This window comes from Macaca thibetana, chromosome 16, assembly GCF_024542745.1.
Source record: "Macaca thibetana thibetana isolate TM-01 chromosome 16, ASM2454274v1, whole genome shotgun sequence".
Lineage (NCBI taxonomy): Eukaryota > Metazoa > Chordata > Mammalia > Primates > Cercopithecidae > Macaca > Macaca thibetana.
The window spans coordinates 45469105-45488192 of NC_065593.1; the positions used below are offsets into that span (position 1 = coordinate 45469105).

At 39.5% G+C, this 19088-nt stretch overlaps 2 protein-coding genes across 10 annotated transcripts in view; both read left to right on the forward strand.

The window, feature by feature from the left end:
* PHB1 (prohibitin 1) overlaps positions 1 to 19088 on the forward strand; it is a 444080-nt gene that overhangs the window by 204911 nt on the left and 220081 nt on the right. The gene's annotated exons all lie outside the window — the stretch shown is intronic.
* The window catches only part of SPOP (speckle type BTB/POZ protein), an 85211-nt gene that overhangs the window by 32636 nt on the left and 33487 nt on the right, over positions 1 to 19088 (forward strand). For 3 of the 9 annotated variants that reach the window (XM_050765680.1, XM_050765684.1, XM_050765686.1), the window contains exon 2: positions 12515 to 12565. The exons of 1 other annotated variant lie outside the window; for it this stretch is intronic. The gene's annotated coding sequence lies outside the window, so the exon portion shown is untranslated. Of the gene's footprint in view, positions 1 to 8075; positions 9188 to 10168; positions 11591 to 12514; positions 12566 to 14170; positions 14752 to 19088 lie in introns of those variants that run through there. 5 more of the 9 variants (XM_050765682.1, XM_050765687.1, XM_050765685.1 and 2 more) reach the window with 4 other exon arrangements.

A 19088-nucleotide genomic window follows, 5' to 3' on the forward strand; every position in this document is an offset into this window, starting at 1 on the left:
AAAAAGACTAGTCATAATGGGACACCACCGCTCCTGGCTGATTTCTTTAAGGCAAATAAAAAAATACAGAATCTAGAGGTGTGATGTAATTTTTAAAAAGAGAGACCTAAACAACATCATAGGAAAATTTTCTAAGATTAAGTATGGCTTTGTTTAAAAATTGTACACCCAAAGTAAAAAGAGTTTAGTAGGTACTCTGTTGGGCACTGAAAAGAAAAAGACCAGGGGGCTGCTTCAGACTTAGAAATGGGCATTCTTTCAAGAGAGCCCCCATTGTCTAGGTTCTGAGTCTCAGCCCTGCAGGACCACATGTGATTATTATAAGTGCACCTGAATGATCAGGCTATAGACTGTAGACAGTGTAGAGGATTAAGTCACATGAAACAAATTCATAGCAGGTGTAGGCGTAGAGCTACTGCTTTTGGCTGTGGTCAGAGAAGACCTAAGTAACAAGAAGCAATGTGAATATCTGGAAGAAGTTTCTTCCAGCCTGAGGGAAAAATGCAAAGGCCCTAAGATGGAAACAATCTTGGCTTGTTTGTAGAGAGAAAACCCAGTGTTTTTGGAGTAAAGTTAGTGATAAGGGAGAGTGGTAGGTGATGAATTTGGTATAATGGGCCAGCTCTTATAGGACTCTGTAGGTTCAGATAAAGAGCTCGAATTCTAAGTGTGGTTAAGTGAAGGAGCAATATCTGGATTTACATTTTAAAAGCCCACTGTGGCTATCATGTGAAGAATACATAAATTGGGGTACAGAGGAAGCTGGGAGATCAATTAGAAACCAGTAGCTATTCAGGTGAGAAAACTCTGGCTTGGACGGAAATGGACAAATATGGAATACATTGAGAAGCAGGACAGCTGACAGGACTTCCTGATAAAGAGGATAGGAAAAGATAGGGTTTTTAGCTTAAGCAATTGAATCGAAGAGGTGCGAGTTAGTATTTTAGTCATGTTAGACACCTGAAATGAGTATAATTAAAGAATGGTAAAAATTGTGCTTTTTAATTCTGTAAGCTTGTGGCGAAGGAGAGGAAGATAGCTGTGGAGAAAGATGCTGGTTTCTTGAAAACTTAGACTAGAAGAATTACTCTGGCATGTTAAAACAATAGATATTTTATTTGAAAAAATTGATTATCAGGTGCTAAAGCATGAAAAGTCATTCTGAAATAATTACAACATAGGAGGGCCAGGCACAGCGGCTCACACCTATAATCCTAGCACTTTGGGAGGCCAAGGCAGGTGAATCACTTGAGGTCAGGAGTTTGAGACCAGCCTGGCCAACATCGTGAAACCCCGTCTCTACTAAAAATACAGAAATTAGCTGGGCGTGGTGGCGCACCCCTGTAATCCCAGCTACTTGGGAGGCTGAGGAAGGAGAATTGCTTGAACCTGGGAGGCGGAGGTTGCAGTGAGCCGAGATTGCGCCACTGCACTCCAGCCGGGGTGACAGAGCAAGACTCTGTCTCCATCTCAAGAAATAAAAAAATTTAAAAAATAATAAAAATAATTACAACATAAGATTCGTTCCCAGGATCCAGTTGTGGAAGTAGATATGAACCCATTAATGATTTGTTGAGGTCTCCATTAATAATGGTGATCCAAATTCATTAGAACAAAATAATGTACTTTTTTTTTTTTTTTAAGACGATGTCTCTGTAGCCCAAGCTGGAGTGCAGTGGCATGATCTCGGCTCTCTGTAACCTCTCTGCCTCCTGGGCTGAAGTGATTTCCCAGCCTCAGCCTTCCGAGTAGCTGGGACTACAGGCATGTACCACCACACCTGGCAAATTTTTTTTTTTTTGTATTTTTTAGTAGAGACAGGGTTCCACCATGTTGCCCAGGGTGGTCTGCAACTCCTGAGCTCAGGCGATGTGCTTGCCTTGGCCTCCCAAAGTGCTGAAATTACAGGCATGAGTCACCTTGCCCTGCCAAAAGAACATACATTCATACTGAGTTGCCACTTGAAAATGAAATTGGAACTGAAAGCTAGGGAATGTAGGTATCTTTCTCAGGTATTTTTCCCATTCCTACATGTTGAATAAAAGACCATACCTGATCTAAGAGTCACCCCAAAGGAATTGCAAAGTGTTGGTTTAGGAGTTAAAAGACTTTGTGTTCTGAACTCAAGCCCGTTAATAGCCATGTGACCACAGCAAATTGGAACTCTGAGCTTCTGTTCCCTTATTTGTAAAATACTTGCTTGCTCTGTGTGCCTCACAGAGCTGTTGAAAATCCCAAATAAGATCATAAATGTCAGAGTACTTCGAAGACTGTGAAACATTGAATACTGCTTATGAGGGAGTGGTTATATAGCTTAAAGCATTTAACTGGAAAGGACCTTGGAAATCCTTTTAAAGGAGGATGGGGGTGGAAATGCACACGTTGCTTCTCTGTCTCTTTTTTTCTTTCTTTTTTTTTTTTTTTTGAGACAGAGTCTCACTCTGTCGCCCAGGCTGGAGTGTGGTGGCGTGATCTTGGCTCACTGTGGCCTCCGCCTCCCAAGTAGCTGGGATTACAGGCTTGCCCCATCATGCCGGGCTAATTTTTGTATTTTTAGTAGAGACAAGGTTTCACCATGTTGGCCAGGCTGGTTTGGAACTCCTGACCTCAAGTGATGTGCTCACCTTGGCCTCCCGGAGTGCTGGGATTAAAGGCATGAGCCGCCACACCTGGCCTAGGTTGTTTGTCTACTGTGAATCTTGAGGTTATGGTTTCCACTAGACTATAGTGCTCAACTATAGTGGCCTATTTTAAGTGGCCTTATAATTCCTAACCAAAGTGACTTGTGAAACAGAGGACCCTGGATAAATTTAAATGTTATAAAGATGATAAAACATACAGGTAAGTTTGATTTTGCTCTCTTGTTTGGCAATTAGAGCTTTATTCCTAGCCATAATACAGAAAGGAAAGGCATCAAAATATGGTTAGTACTCTTTACATAAATTTTTTCCCCTTTATTTGACGTTTGGGCTGTGGAGTGGGAGCATCTTTTCCTTAAAGAAGTGAAAAATATAAATATGCCAGAGGCTTGCTAGCAGTTGAAAGCAACTGTTGGTGAGAGAATGGAAGGAAAAAAACAACAACAACAGGTTGGAGATGGGAAAAGTCAAGGAAGAAGGAGGAAAAACATGTTTGAAAGAAGGAAAAAAAGCTTAAGTCAATTCAAGAAGGCAAAAAAGCCTCAAGTGTTGTTTTTATAATCTGTCTTTGAGTTTCAGGTACTGAAATTTGAGATGATTAAAAGAGAGATTGGTTCTTAGAGGAATAAACAAAATTAAGGCAAAATATAAGGATTTATGGTCTCAATGAAGATATGTTGGATTACTATGAACATTATTTTTATTTAACATGTGCTTTCTGGCTGGGCACGGTGACTCACGCCTGTAATCCCAGCACTTTGGGAGGCTGAGGTGGGCAGATCACAGACGTCAGGAGTTTGAGACCCGCCTCACCAACATGCTGAAACACCATCTCTACTAAAAACAAAAAAAATTAGCCGGGCGTGGTGGTGCGCACCTGTAATCCCAGCTACTCAGGAGGCTGAGGCAGGAGAATTGCTTGAACCCAGGAGGCAGAGATTGCAGGGAGCAGAGATCGAGCCTCTGTACTCCAGCTAGGTGACAGAGGGAGACCCCGTCTCAAAAAAAAAGAAAGAAAGAAAAAGATGTACTTTCTTATTGACATATATAAAGTCAGTCCCTTTAGTTTCGCTGCTTAAGGAACCCCAGTGCTGTATAATTCCCATCAGCTATAGAAAAAATATTTACCAACACAGGATTTTCATTAGTGAGATGATCTGGACTGAATTCATTGGCTCTTTTTGGTTTGATTTAGGCTGCATTAGTATCTATTTAAAATATTGCTTTGAGCTATTTAGCTTTTTTTTCTGTATCACAAGTCATTAAGCAATCTTTAGCTTTTCTAATTTACCATTTTTCCTGAATTCATATATTTGAAAAGCTTAAAAAAAGAAAAAGCCAAACAAAAAGAGACTGTGACACTGTCAGCTAAAGTTTTATTTATTTATACTTTCTGTTCTGTTTCCATCCTTCACTACCAGAGACCACCTGTTACCGTGAATTTAGCGTGTATCATTCCAGTGCAATGTAGATGTGTATGTATGTGTGTATGTATGAAAATGTATTGCTTTGCGTGCTTAATTTTTAGACAATTATATACGTGTGAGTACATATGTGCATGTGTGTGTGTGTGTGTATATATATATATATATATATATATATATAAATAAAAGTTCTACAGCAGTCTTGTTTTCATTCTTGTTTTCCAAAATCTGTACATGTTGGTAGATTCAGATCTAGGTCTCCCATTTTAGCTGTTTTGTTTTTATTATACAGTATGAATATTTCACAGGTTTTCCACAGTCCCTTTGATGGATATTTAAATTGTTTTCCTTTTTTCCCCCATTGCATTACAGACAACCAGTGAACAACTTTGTACATATCTTTTCTGGTCTTTGTCCTCATCATCATCTTCTTCTTCCTCCTTCTCCTCTTCTTTTGTTTCAATGGTTTGATTTTGTCCTAAACTATCTCATTATTTGAGTTCTCCCACTGGGTCCAACACTTTGGTATTTATAGTCATTATTTGAGGGAGGGAGAGGGATGAGGAAAACCTTCCATACTTTGGAATAATGGTCTTCTTTTATCAGAGAATGAGAGGCTCTGAAATTTTCTTTCCTTATGGATTCTTTTTGGAATCTGATAAATTTGGCAACTTCACACTTTATTTTAATTTAATTAATTTTTTAGCGACAGGGTCTCACTATGTTGCCTAGGCTGGTCTTGAACTCCTGAGCTCATGTGATCCTCCTGCCTTGGCCTCCCAAAGTGTTGGGATTACAGGTGTGAGCCACAGCACCTGGCCAGCTTGCATTTTAATATTTTGCATTTCTGTTGTCTCATGTTATTAGGTGTTTTTAAATAAATTTCAGTTACTGCTCACCTTTTATTCTCCTTATAAGCTTTCTTTTACTACTTTTTAACTCCTAGAATACCTTCTTTCTTTCTTTTTTTTTTTTCTTGAGACGGATTCTTGCTCTTTCGCCCAGGCTGGAGTGCAGTGGCACGATCTCAGCTCACTACAACCTCCGCCTCCAAGGTTCAAGTGATTCTTCTGCCTCAGCCTCCCAAGTAGCTGGGATTACAGGCACCCGCCATTATGTCTGGCTAATTTTTGTGTTTTTGTAGAGATGGGGTTTCACCATGTTGGCCAGGCTGGTCTTGAACTCCTGACCTCAGGTGATCTGCCCATCTGGGCCTCCCAAAGTGCTGAGATTACAGGCGTGAGCCACCATGCCCAGCCTTCTAGAATATTTTCTCCCTACTGAGTGTGGGACTATTTAGTGATCTCCAATCCAGTTCATGTTCTTCTTATGTTACTTTCTAAGTTCAGTGTGATCCAGACATAGTTGATATTTATAGAAGGGTTTCTTGAAGCATTCTTAGCCAAAGGAAGCATTTAAAAAATATGTCTTCACCTTGATATTTGATTAGAATTACTACATTTAAATTTTGTTCAAGGACCATATGTTTCAATTACCAATGATTTTCATTTATAATTTTTTTCTGGAGTCTTTAATCCACTGTGCCTTATTCATTATTGTGAGGTTGAGTATATTTTTAATTTTTATGCTCTGTGTTTTTTCACCCTTTAAACCTGGCTCCTATTCAGAGCTTTGAGCACTTGGAATCCTGAAGTGTTACAAATGAAAACTGTTACTCTTCTCTAATAACACACTCTGCCTGCTGCAAGCGTTTGAGTAGGACTTCCTTTCTTAACAACTAGTTTGGGCAGCCACCTGTCTCATGAATATATCAGCTATCTTTCAGAATTTGAGAATTTATGTGCTGAATTTTTTTTAAGACAACCAATAAGACCTTCAAATAGAAATCAGAGTAATAAATAGAACTAGTATATCAGATGCATGTGTATTTTATCTCAGATCTGTTCTTGTCTTAGGGTTTGGTTCAGGTAATAAGTATTGTGGTTGGAAAGTAACCTTTGGATCTAGGCTTATGCCAACTTTAACACAGATGACATATTCCTTCAAAAGTATAAGCACTATATGTATACTCAGAAGTATCTGTCATGTCACCCAGTAGGCAATCTCGTTTAGTGAATTATCTTCCCTATGTCATCGTAGTCACCAAGTTTGAATGAAATTGTTTACCTGCTCTTTGTCACATCAGTCCCACATTTTATGCTACAGAGAAATGTTCCTATCTTAAATCTTTCTTTAGAAGAAAATTGTGCTCTTATGTGGAACACTAACACCGTAGAGTTTGTTTTCCCTTCCACTCTGGAAACTGCTATAAAACTTTTTTTAGTTCCTAAGTAAAAAACCATTATTTTTCTAACTGTAGTTACCCTCTTGAGATATTTCATCTGGATATGTAACAGAAGACTTTATTGCTTTTGTTGGAGTCAAAATACAGTATAAAGAACTTTCTTTTTTTTTTTTTGAGACAGAGTATCACTCTGTCACCCAGGCTGGAGTGCAGTGGCATGATCTCAGCTTACTGCAATCTCTTCGCATGCCACCATGCTTTGCTAATTTTTGTATTTTTTGGTAGAGACGGGTTTTCACCATGTTGGCTAGGCTGGTCTCAAACTCCCGACCTCAAGTGATCTGCCTGCCTTGGCCTTCCAAGGTGCTGAAGAACTTTTTTATTGAAATTATATATTTTTTTTGCATGATTCTTTCTTCTAAAAAACTTTTTTTCTGACTATAAAAGTAAAATGTGCTTACTTTTTACAAACTTAAATAGTATATATAGTAAGTACTCAGTCTTTATGCTACATATTGTTAAGTAATTCCCATAATAGTTATGCTGATTTACACCGCACCAGCAGTACATGAGAGTTCTTGTCTCTTTGTGCCCTCAATGGCATTGTTATCATTAAAAACAGGTATTACACATTTTTTTTTTTTTTTTTGAAGTGGAGTCTCACTCTGTCACCCAGGCTGGAATGCAGTGGTGCCATCGTGGCTCACCGCAACCTCTGCCTCCCAGGTTCAAGCGATTCTCCTGCCTCAGCTTCTTGGCTAGTAGCTGGCACTATAGGTGCCCACCACCACACCAGGCTAATTTTTGTATTTTTTGGTAGAGACAGGGTTTCACCATATTGGCCAGACTGGTCTCAAACTCCTGACCTCAGGTGATCCACCCATCTTGGCCTCCCAAAGTTCTGGGATGATAGGCATGAGCCACTGTGGCTGGCCAATGTTACACATTTGTTAAGGGAAAATATAGTTATGTTTGTATCAACTTTTTAGAAGTCTTAATCTTCTGACTCATTAATAGTAAGTGCCTAAACCTGAAACTTGTTAGTAGAATAAACTTTGTTAATTTGACATACAGAAGGGGGAAACATTCTGGGGTTTTTTTTTTGGTTTTTTTTTTTTTTGTATAGAGTTACTGTCTAATCTTTCAAGCAGGGGAATCTAAAAGAAAACATTAATTCAGTCATTTATTAAATAAGTATTTGTAGCCTTCCATGCGCCAGACACTGTCTGGGTGCAGCAGCAAAACAGACAAGAACCTGCCTTGGTAGAGCTTATTTTCCAGTTAGAGAAGACAGATTGTAAAAAGATACAGGATGGTAGATGACTTTATGTGCTATAGAAAAAAAATGATGAAGCAGGAATAGGATTGTGGCTGTTAAGGGAGGGAATTGCTTTTTTTTTTTTTTTTTTTTTTTTTTTTTTCAGACAGAGTCTTGCTCTGTCATCCAGCCTGGATTGTAGTGATGCAATCTCAGCTCACTGCCACCTCTGCCTCCCAGGTTCAAGCGATTCTTCTGCCTCAGCCTCCTGAGTAGCTGGGACTACAGGTGTGTGCCACCACACCCGGCTGATTTGTGTGTGTGTGTGTGTGTGTGTGTTTTTTTTTGAGACGGAGTCTCGCTCTGTCGCCCAGGCTGGAGTGCAGCGGCCGGATCTCAGCTCACTGCAAGCTCCGCCTCCTGGGTTCACGCCATTCTCCTGCCTCAGCCTCCCGAGTAGCTGGGACTACAGGCGCCCGCCACCTCGCCCGGCTAATTTTTTGTATTTTTTAGTAGAGACGGGGTTTCACCGTGTTAGCCAGGATGGTCTCGATTTCCTGACCTTGTGATCCGCCCATCTCGGCCTCCCAAAGTGCTGGGATTACAGGCTTGAGCCACTGCGCCTGGCCCGATTTTTGTGTTTTTAATAGAGATGGGGTTTCATCGTGTTGGCCAGGCTGGTCTTGAAGCCCTGACCTCAAGTGATCCACCCACTTCGGCATATCAAAGTGCTGGTATTTACAGGCATGAGCCACCATGCCCAGCCAGGAATTCATTTTTAAGGGTGTCAGGGAAGACCTTACAGAGATGGTGACAAGGAAAGTCTTAGCAATGGTGAAGGAGTGTGCCCTGAGAACATCGAGGGGAAGATTTATTCAGACAGAAAATGACACGTGCAAAGCCCCAAGGCAGGAATGGGCCTATTCTGAGGAACCGAAACAAAAAGGGGCAGTGTAGCTGGTACATAGTGAGATCAGGAAAACATAGCTGGAAATGAGGCCAGAGAGGTAATCAAGTCCAGATTGTGCAGGACCCTTTTGGCCATTGTAAGGCTTTCACTCAGAGGGAGTTGGGATTTTACTGGAGGTTCCATCAGAGGCCATGATTAAACTAGTAAAATCAAAAAATACTTGTGTCTTGGCTTTGCTTTTTCAGAAGATTTTGTCTCAAAATAATTTGGGGATTAACTCATGGTTCCTGGTGGTAGTCATATGTAGATTTAAACCTTTATATTAGTACAGAAAATTTCCCTGAAATATAGATCTTAGGTATGGCATTTAAATTCAAAGAAAGTAATAGAAAATCCTGCCTATAGGTATTTATTCCTGGGTGGCCTTGTTTTATTACTGACTTCTCATCCTAAATCATCTTTTTTTTTTTAAAAAAACTGTATTATGTGCAAGATGTACTCACACTTATATATTATTGGAGGCTAGAGATCTACTCTATTAGGTTATTTTAATCATGTATGCTTTGAACTTTTTTTTTTTTTTTTTGAGACGGAGTCTCACTCTGTCATCCAGGCTGGAGTGTAATGGCACCATCTTGGCTCACTGCAACCTCTGCCTCCTGGGTTCAAGTGATCCTCCCACCTCAGCTTCCCAAGTAGCTGAGATTACAGGTGTGTGACACCATGTCCTGCTAATTTTTTTTGTATTTTTAGTAGAGATGGTGTTTCACCATGTTGGCCAGGCTGGTCTTGAACTCCTGATCTCAAGCGATCCACCCTCCTCAGCCTCCTAAAGTGCTGGAATTACAGGCGTGAGCCACCATGCCTGGCCTGAACATTTTTTATTATGAAATATAACAGAAAAATACACAAAACATGACTGTATAATGTGAGGATTAATTACAAAAGGCAAATACCTATGTAACCACCAGTTAGACCTAGAAATGTATCATTGCCAACACCTGGAAGAAGCCTGTTGCGTCTCACTTCTAGATCATAACCTATACCATTGCTCAGAATAACCACTGTTCTGATGTATGATAATCATATCCCTATTTTTCTTCATGATTTTACCACCTAGGATTCATTCTAAAACAATATAATTTAGTTTTTAAACTGTTTTTAAACTTTGTATAAATTGGAATAATATATTATGTGATTTTTACATTTTTATGTCTTCTTTCAGGAAGAACCTAACAATATGTATGTTCATAACTTTCATCCATGTTGCTATATAGAACTGTAGTTTGATTTCATTGCCATATAGCATTCTGTTATATGAATATACCACAATTTATGTATTCATTCTGTTGATAGACACTTGGATTGTTTCTAGTTTTTGGCTGTTAATGAACAATGCTGCTGTGAACATGTACAGAAGTTTCTTTAGACAATGTGCTTGCAGCAGAATTGTAGAATCTTTAGTCTTATTAGATAATAAACTATTTTCCAAAGTGGTGGTACCAGTTTGTTCTCCTACCAACAGTATGTTAGTCTCCCTGTTCAGCCCTTAGCAGTATTGTCAGATGCTTTAAATTTTGAGAAATCCAAACCTTAAGCTTAAAAAAAAATTGGAGAGTAAGGGACTAAAGGTATTGGTTTCTGCTTTAAGAATCATAGCTATTCATTTTCGTTTGTTAAGAGTTGGTTGATATCTTCTGCCTTCTATCTTTCTATCCTCAGAGGGTCAGGAACCTTGTCTGTCTCTGTTACCACTGTGTGGCAAAGAATGCCCTGCAGTTGATACTCAGTAAATATTTGTTGCATGAATTCAGCCTGACTCCTGCTACTATTAACTGAACTACGTGGGATTGTTGGCACAGTCTCTGCTTACTGCAACCTCCGCCTCCCAGGTTCAAGCGATTCTTCAGTCTCAGCCTCCCAAGTAGCTGGGATTACAGGCGCCCGTCACCATGCCTGGCTAATTTTTGTATTTTTAGTAGAGATGGGGTTTTACCGTGTTGGCCAGGCTGGTCTCGAACTCCTGACCGCAAGTGAATTTATTTTATGGTATCTGATTAAGACTGCCCTGTTTTAGCATCAGTCATTTAGCACAGTTTTTGGTGATGGCTATTTGATCACTGATAGTAACTGGACTTTGTTTACCAAAAGCTATTATATAGTCTAAGAGAATCTTATTTGTACCAATGTACTAGTTAAAGTTGGTGCTTATATTTTCAGAAAGAGACTCTTTTTTTTTTTTTTTGAAACGGAGTCTTGCTCTGTCACCAGGTTGGAGTGCAGTGGTGTGATCTTGGTTCACTGCAACCTCTGTGGGGTTCAAGTGATTCTCCTGCCTCAGCCTCCCGAGTAGCTGGGACTACAGGCACGCACCATCATGTCCAGCTAATTTTTGTATTTTTAGTACAGATGGGGTTTCACCATGTTGGTCAGGCTGGTCTCAATCTCCTGACCTTGTGATCCGCCTGCCTCGGACTCTGAAAGTGCTGGGATTACAGGCGTGAGCCACTGTGCCCAGCCGAGATTCTATTTTTAAGGAATCACTTACCCATGATTTATGCAATACTTTATTTTCTCACAAAAGAGAATATAGCAGTGGAATTTTCTGCCTATGTTAGACTCCAAGAAGCATTGCTACTTCTCTTATCCCTGTTTCTGTTTTGAGCTACTTTGTAGGATACGGTGGATTATCAGAGGTTGGTGTTGCTTGGCTATCTCTCCAGTCTTCAACAGGAACCTCTTTCTCTCCCTTGTATAATCAGTATTAATCCAGTCTTTAATGTCCACCATTCTGCATCTCATTGTCACAGTTGTTTATTAAAACCATAGGGCCAGGCCTGGTCGCGTGTGCCTTTATAGTCCCAGCTACTCAGGAGGCTGAGATAGTGCGCTGTGTTCAGGCCTGTGAATAGCCTTTGTACTCCAGCTGGGGCAACATAGTGAGACCTTGTCTCTAAACAGAAACCATAGGATACATGGCTTTGTTTAAATGCATCTTGCTTTGGTGTAATTTACCCATAGAGCACTTTTTTAAAAGGGTGTTTTACATTAAAACTTGTAATAATTCTTTCAGCATTTTGTGAAAGAGCTGGCAACAATGATCTCTCTTTTCTTGTGAGTATTGACACGAGACAAGTCACTTCATTTTTGCTGCACTCATAGGTCAGTTTATTAGAATAACTAGCTTGGGGCTGCGTGCGGTGGCTCACGCCTGTAATCCCAGCAATTTGGGAGGCCGAGGTGGGCCAATCACTTGAGGTCAGGAGTTTGAGACCAGCCTTGCCAACATGACAAAATCATGTCTCTACTAAAAATGCAAAAATTAGCCAGGCCTGGTGGCAGGCACCTGTAATCCCAGCTACTCAGGAGGCTGAGGCAGGAGAATTGCTTGAACCTGGGAGGTGGCCGTTGCAGTGAGTGGAGATCACTCCACTGCACTTCAGCCTGGCTGACAGAGCTGAGACTGTATCTCAAAAAAAAGGAGAATCAGCTTGGATTTTTCTGACTTCCATTTCTAAGTATAATCTTTTTTTGAGAGATGACTAAGAAATAGAGCATTCAGAGCTAGTGATGAGATAAAGGAATGGTAATTTTTTTGTTTGTTTTTTTGAGAGAGTCTCACTCTGTCGCCCAGACTGGACTGCAGTGGCATGATTTTGGGGTCACTGGAATCTCCGCCCCACCCTGCCCCCAGCCCGTCCCCCACCACCGGGTTCAAGCAATTCTTGTGCCTCAGCCTCCTAAGTAACTGGGACTACAGGTGCGCACCACCACGCCTGGCTAATTTTTTGTGTTTTTAGTTGAGGCAGTGTTTCGCCATGATGCCAGCCTGGTCTCAAACTTCTGGCCTCAAGTGATCCACCCGTCTTGACCTAAGAATGGTAATTTTGACTAGTAAATTTTTACTAGTCATTTCTTTGCAAATGTATCACCTTCTTTTGTGAGATTTTTCCTTTTTAGGAATAGACAAAGTAAGTAGAGACTTGTATGAGATTCAGAATCTAGTTAAGTCTGATTCATATTCTCTATTTCCAACAGAGATTTCCTGTTAGACAAGACAAATTAGAGTTTTCCTACTGACTTAACTTGGTGAGTTTTTACATAGTTTTATTTTAAATATAGTTTAATCATGAGGGAAAAAGCAGAATGAAATGCATAAAAACATTTACCATGACTTAAAAATACACCTCTTGAGTACAATCTACTGTTTCATTTTAGTGCAAATGATAGGTAAAGTTAAAAAGTTAAAGTCATATAAGGTAAGCATGTAAGATTTTCTTTTTAAAATAAGAATCATTACAGTGTTAAATAAACATTTTTCATAAGTAGCTTCAAAAAAAGTTTTATTTTAAATATTCTTACCTGGAGTAAGCCAGAACTATTTATTCTGATCTTCTCTGGTGATTTCTAGATATAGGATAAGACTTTACAATAATGGTAAGGGGAGAAATGATATTTGAATTTAAATTTTTAATCAGTGGTTGATAATATATGATATGGAAACCTTAGAGTCAGATTATTTTTCTCCCTAGAAGAGTTCCTCAGGAATGCTGGGCATGGTGACTCATGCCTGTAATCCCAGCACTTTGGGAGGCTGAGGCAGGAAGATTGCTTGAGCTCAGGAGTTCAAGACCATTCTGGCCAACATGGTAAAAACCCATCTCTACAAAAAATACAAAAATTAGCCAGGTGTGGTGGCACATGCCTGTAGTTCCAACTACTCAAGAGACTGAGGTGGAGGATAATTTGAGCTCAGGAGGTCTAGGCTGCAGTGAGCCATAATTGTGCCACTGCATTCCAGCCTGGGCGACAGAGCAAGACCTTATCTAAAAAACAAACAAACAAACAAAACCCAAAAACATAAAAGACCTTCAGGGAAATTAGAATTACAGTTTATGAAAAGAGATACTTGGGGCCAGGTGCGGTGACTCATGCCTATAATCCCAGCACTTTGAGAGGCCTAGGCAGGTGGATCACTTGAGGCCAGGAGTTTGAGACCAGCCTGGCCAACATGGAGAAACCCCGTCTCTACTAAAAATACAAAAATTAGCCAGGCATGGTGGCACGTGCCTGTAATCCCAGCTACTCGGGAGGCTGAGGTGGGACAATTGCTTGAACCCAGGAGGCAGAAGTTGCAGGGAGCTGAGATCACACCACTGCACTCCAGCCTGGGCAACAGAGCAAGACTCTGTCTCAAAAAAAAAAAAAAAGATACCTTAAAGAAATTTGTAGGCTTCATTTTACTTTATAAAAGGAGTTTGATTTTGAACAAATTGCCTCTGTGTGTTTTACCTTGGAGCTCTTATCTCTCTGTGTAACTTACAGAAAAAAACTCTCCACCATTTTGTGTAACATCTTTTTTTTTTTTTTTTTTTTTTTTTTTTGAGACGGAGTCTCGCTCTGTCACCCAGGCTGGAGTGCGGTGGCCGGATCTCAGCTCACTGCAAGCTCCGCCTCCCGGGTTCACGCCATTCTCCTGCCTCAGCCTCCCGAGTAGCTGGGACTACAGGCGCCCGCCACCTCGCCCGGCTAGTTTTTTTTTTGTATTTTTTAGTAGAGACGGGGTTTCACCGTGTTAGCCAGGATGGTCTCGATCTCCTGACCTCGTGATCCGCCCGTCTCGGCCTCCCAAAGTGCTGGGATTACAGGCGTGAGCCACCGCGCCCGGCCATTGTGTAACATCTTATAACTTTTACTTTGTAGTATGAGATTTTGGCCTCCAAAGCTTGTGTATGTTTTGTCAGAGTTATGTTGGGTTAAATAGGTGTTATTGCATTTTAATCTTTTAAATTCTGACACACATCATCAGGAGCCAGGAAATTCTGTTAAGACAGACATTCTGTCTAACTTTCCCTATTTTGTCTGCCTGTGTGGTTTTACTTTTTCCTTGAGTCATGAATTTTGGAATGAACACTTAAAACAGAAATTCCTGCCCATCCTTTGTTCCATTTCGTTTACTTAGAACTGTAACATTAACATATAATTTTGCTTATTTTTAATAATTTTAGAGGAGGGAATTTATTTTCTGCAGATTGTTTCCAAGTAAGGCACATGGTCCATGTAAATAGTAGTTAGGTTTTTTTAGTTAAGACTGTAAAGGAGAAGATTAAAAACATACATACACCTCTCTTCTCTTTTATAGTTGGAAGGAGGTCTAGGTGCCTTTCGGAAGAAAAGTATCTCATGGGAATACTGAATTCTTTACTGCTGGATAGTAATAGTTAATGCTGAACATAATCGGTTGCCCTTGTAGGAGACCAAATCCTCTGGAGCAGGTGGGCCTTTTCAGTTTCCAAGTTAATGAACTTATTTCAAAATGTATGCCCTACGACTAATTAGACTTTCTCCTTTGAAATCCATTCCTTGGGTCCCTTCCATAGCCGCATCATGTTAGCAAGAAATATTTTTAAATGGCTTGGCTGAAGTATAGATGGCCAAAGAGAACTGCCTGTTGAATTTGGCTTCTATAAAAACCAGGGGACTCTGTGGGGTTATATAAGCTCTATTTGTTTCATGAAATGACCCTTCTGTTTTTGAATTCCTTGCAGATTGGACATGCTTAAATAGTATTAGGGCCAGCCCTTTCATCTGTTTACTGTTTAGATTTTATAAGGTTCTTCATAGTCGTCATTGAGGGGAGTGGGTGAAAGACCATAACCTTTCAAATTGGAAAATAGCCATGAGAATATTAACCTATGTAATAAATGGAATCTTCTTACCATAGGGCTTTTCCCTGCTTCCTCCTTTTCTGATTCTTTTTTCAGCTCTTCTTTAGAATAAGTAAATTTTCTCAACCTAGAGGAGGCATCTTTTATAATATGTGGGATGTATTAAAATATTCATCTTTCCCAAGTTCACTCTTTGTGGCCCTAAAGATTTGTCCCCAAGACATTTAGTGGAATCAACACACGATTCTAATTTGTGAAAATGGCGAGGTTGTTGATTGTTTGCGTTTGCCTTTCTGACTTCATTTCTAAAGATGTTCTCTTTTGGAACTGAGACCCACTTTGAAGTGAAATAGCCGCTTGTAATCAGGTTTGTTTCCTGATCCGGATTCCTGTCCTTCCATTTCAGGTATTTCCCATTGTGGAAAAGTCTAATCTGAGGAACCCTATTTTCTTTCTTTTTTTTTTTTTTTTTAAAGCAGCTGGAGGAGTTTTTCTTCCTAGCAGGGGTTCTGTAATTAACAACAGCAGCATGTCACCTGATGGTATTAACCCAGATCTTGTGAAACCTGTGCTTGTTGCGGCCATTATTCTGCTGGATCCTCCATCCAAATGGAGACAGAGGAATTTTTTTCCTCTGATGTTGTTATGTGGATGTGTTTAGCTCAGTAGTCCTTTGTGCCTAAATTAAAAGCAAAACAAAAATTCAAGAAGTCTTTTTAAGGTCCAGGGAGTTGCACTCCTGCAAGGTGGTTGAGTGGCATCTGCCCCTTTCTAAGACAAACTTCAGCATTTGGAGCAGAGATGCATTGCATTCTTCCTGGACATATTTTTGGGGTAGATAATTATGCTAACATGTTTATATCAATAACTGTTACACAGTGGATAGTTTCTAGGGCAAGGGAATGATCCCCCTGCCCTAACTTAACTTGGCATTACATTTTCTGCTTTTTTGATTTTTTTGCTGTCTGGAAAAGTTGCATCCAAAGTGAGAATTATTCCATATTTTAACCTTTGAGCTGGCTGCTAAGGTCTCCTTGGGGACAAGGACGGTTTGTAGTTATTTATAACCTGAAAGAAGAGCAGTAAGCCTGTAAACTGCCAGCACACACCGAGGCTTGGGAGTCGGAGCATTCTGTTGTTATCCTGTTGGGTTTAGTGACTTGAGAGTCATGTACCTTCTTATTCATCTTCAGCTTGACTTGATCTATCTAGATGAGCCTTACTGGCTAGGCATTTCTATAAAATTGTAACACAGATTGAGGAGAGGAAGGAGAAATAGCCTTTTTATGTACAAGTGCATATCTAATCCTCACAATCATTTTAGAATCTATACTTAGAGATACCTGTAAACTGGGAAAATCCTACAAGTACTGACTTGAACACATAATACTATGCTTGTTTCTAGGTTTTCCTTATATACAACAGTTACAAAGCAGTTCAGCTCTTAATTAGAGAAATATTTGGCTATGACAGAAATATGTTCTATATCTTAGCCTGATATAGAAAAAATTTAGTTATATGCCTAGTCATGTTTTTACATATGTACATATTTACACTGATCTGTATTTAATAAATGTTAGTTATCTTTTCTCCATACATCCAGAATCAAACCCAGTGTCAGATACAAAAACAATATAACAAATAAAAGTAGATGCTAAGGATTTCCCTCAATCAATATATTAGAATTTTATTGTAATATGTAGTATTTAACTTGAGGCAAGGTGCAGTGGCTCACGCCTGTAATTTCAGCACTTTGGGAGGCTGAGGTGGGTGAGTCACCTGAGGTCAGGAGTTCGACACCAGCCTGACCAACATGGTGAAACCTCGTCTCTACCAAAAATACAAAAATTACCTGGGCGTGGTGGTGGGCGCCTGTAATCCCAGCTACTTGGGAGGCTGAGGCAGGAAAATTGCTTGAACCCGGGAGGCAGAGGTTGCAGTGAAGCGAGACCATGCCATTGTACTCCAGCCTGGGCAACAAGAGTGAAACTCTGTAAAAAAAAAAAAAAAAAAAAAAAAAAAAAGAATTTAACTTGAAATAACTTAGAGTTTAGCTTAGGTTCCTGACAGCTGCTGTAATGGTACTTCTGTAACCAGGATTGACTTATTCTGGGAAATGTACTTTTCTCACTATTGTCTTGTGGATTCAGGAACTCCCCCCCATAGCTCTGTAGGTTTCCTTTTTCTTCTGTTTTCTTGAATTTGAAAAAATTTTTAATCAGGGAAGAGTATAGTTTTGTAATGTACTCAATAAATTCTTAAAGTTGGAGTGACTTGATAGTTTTCCTTTTAAAATGTTTTATTGTTTTAAAAGTATGCCTGGATTCCTGTAGCTACATTCATTCAACAACTTCTAAACTTTAATTTATTAACTAGAACTCATTAGGGAAAAATGATCCCAAAAGAGAAGGAGTCTAGTTACTCAACCAGAATTTCATTGAACAAATATTTACTGAGTGCCTGTTAGGCCATACTAGGCACAGGGGGATACTATTCTCGTTGAGCTTAACTTCTAGTAGGGAGCACAATAGACAAGTGAAAAAATAAAAACAAGATAATTTCAGGTAGTGGTAATAAAGAAGAAAATAAAATAGGGCAGTGTGATGAGAGGAACAGGCTAGAAGTGGAAGCGGCTTCAGACTGGGTGGTCAGGGAAGACCCCTCTGAAGATAACTTCATTTGATAGGAGACCTAAATTACAAGAAGGACCGACCTATAAAAAGACCTGAGGGAAGAAAGAGCTTTGTGGGCTGAGGAAAGAGCCCAACGTGTTTGTGGATTAGAGTTAAAGGCCTGAGTGACTAAAACATCAGGATTGAGAAGAGTGTTAGAGAAGGTCAGGGAGGTATGCTGAGGCCATGGTGGTCATGACGAAAAGGTTGATTTTACTCAGATAGCAATGGAGGCCACTGAAGAATTCCTTTCTTGTCTCTCATGTGAGTCTGATGTATAAGCCTCTTCACAACTTGGAAAAATTAATTGTAAAGGCTGCTAATTCCTTTTTAAATTTTTAAATTTACTATTTGAATAGGTCACATATTTACATGGTTCAAAATTCAGAAAGTATTAAGAGGAATACAGTGGGATTTCTTCCCACTCAGGTGTACCCAGTTTCCTTCCATGGGAGTAACCAGCATCCCTAGAGCCTTGTGTCTTTTCAGAGATATTCTATATGTTAAATATACATTTTCTATTAAAAAATAGAGCTTCCTTATTTTTTTAAGAGATGCGTATTATTACATTATCTGTATCATAGTTTATTTAATCCACTGTTGATGAACTTTTAGGTTATTTCCATTTTCATGTGTTTATATATAGTCCCACAGTGAAAAACCTTTTATATTTGTCATTTAAAATGTATCAGTAGGGATACATTTCTAGAAGTGAAATTGCTGGATTAAAGGGGATGTGCATTTTTTACTTTGATAGACATTGCCCTTCACAGAGATTGTAACAATTTATACTCCAACCAGAAATGTTGTCTTTACCCTGGGTAAGTGTTATCAAACATTTTGATCTTTGCCAATTCAGTGGGTGAATCAATGTGTGATTTAATTTGCATTTTTATCTTGAATGAGAGTTGAACATCTTTTCATATATTTAAGAACCACTGGGTATTTCCATTTCTGTACACCATTGGTTGTTCTTTGCCCGTTTTTCTGTAAGACTGTTGTTGACTTTTTTCTTCTTGATCTCTAGATTCACTTAGTAATCCCCCTGTAGGTGCAATGTTTAAGAATTTAAAAAATGAAAACAGGCTGGGCACAGTGGTTCATATCTATAATCCCAGTGCTTTGAGAAGCCAAGGTAGGAGGATTGCCTGAGGCCAAGAGTTTGAGATCAGTCAAGGCAACATAGCAAGACCCTGTCTCTACAAATTTTTTTTTTTTAATTTTAAAAGAAAGAAAACAACAACAACAGAAAAACAGGCATCCTTAATTTGT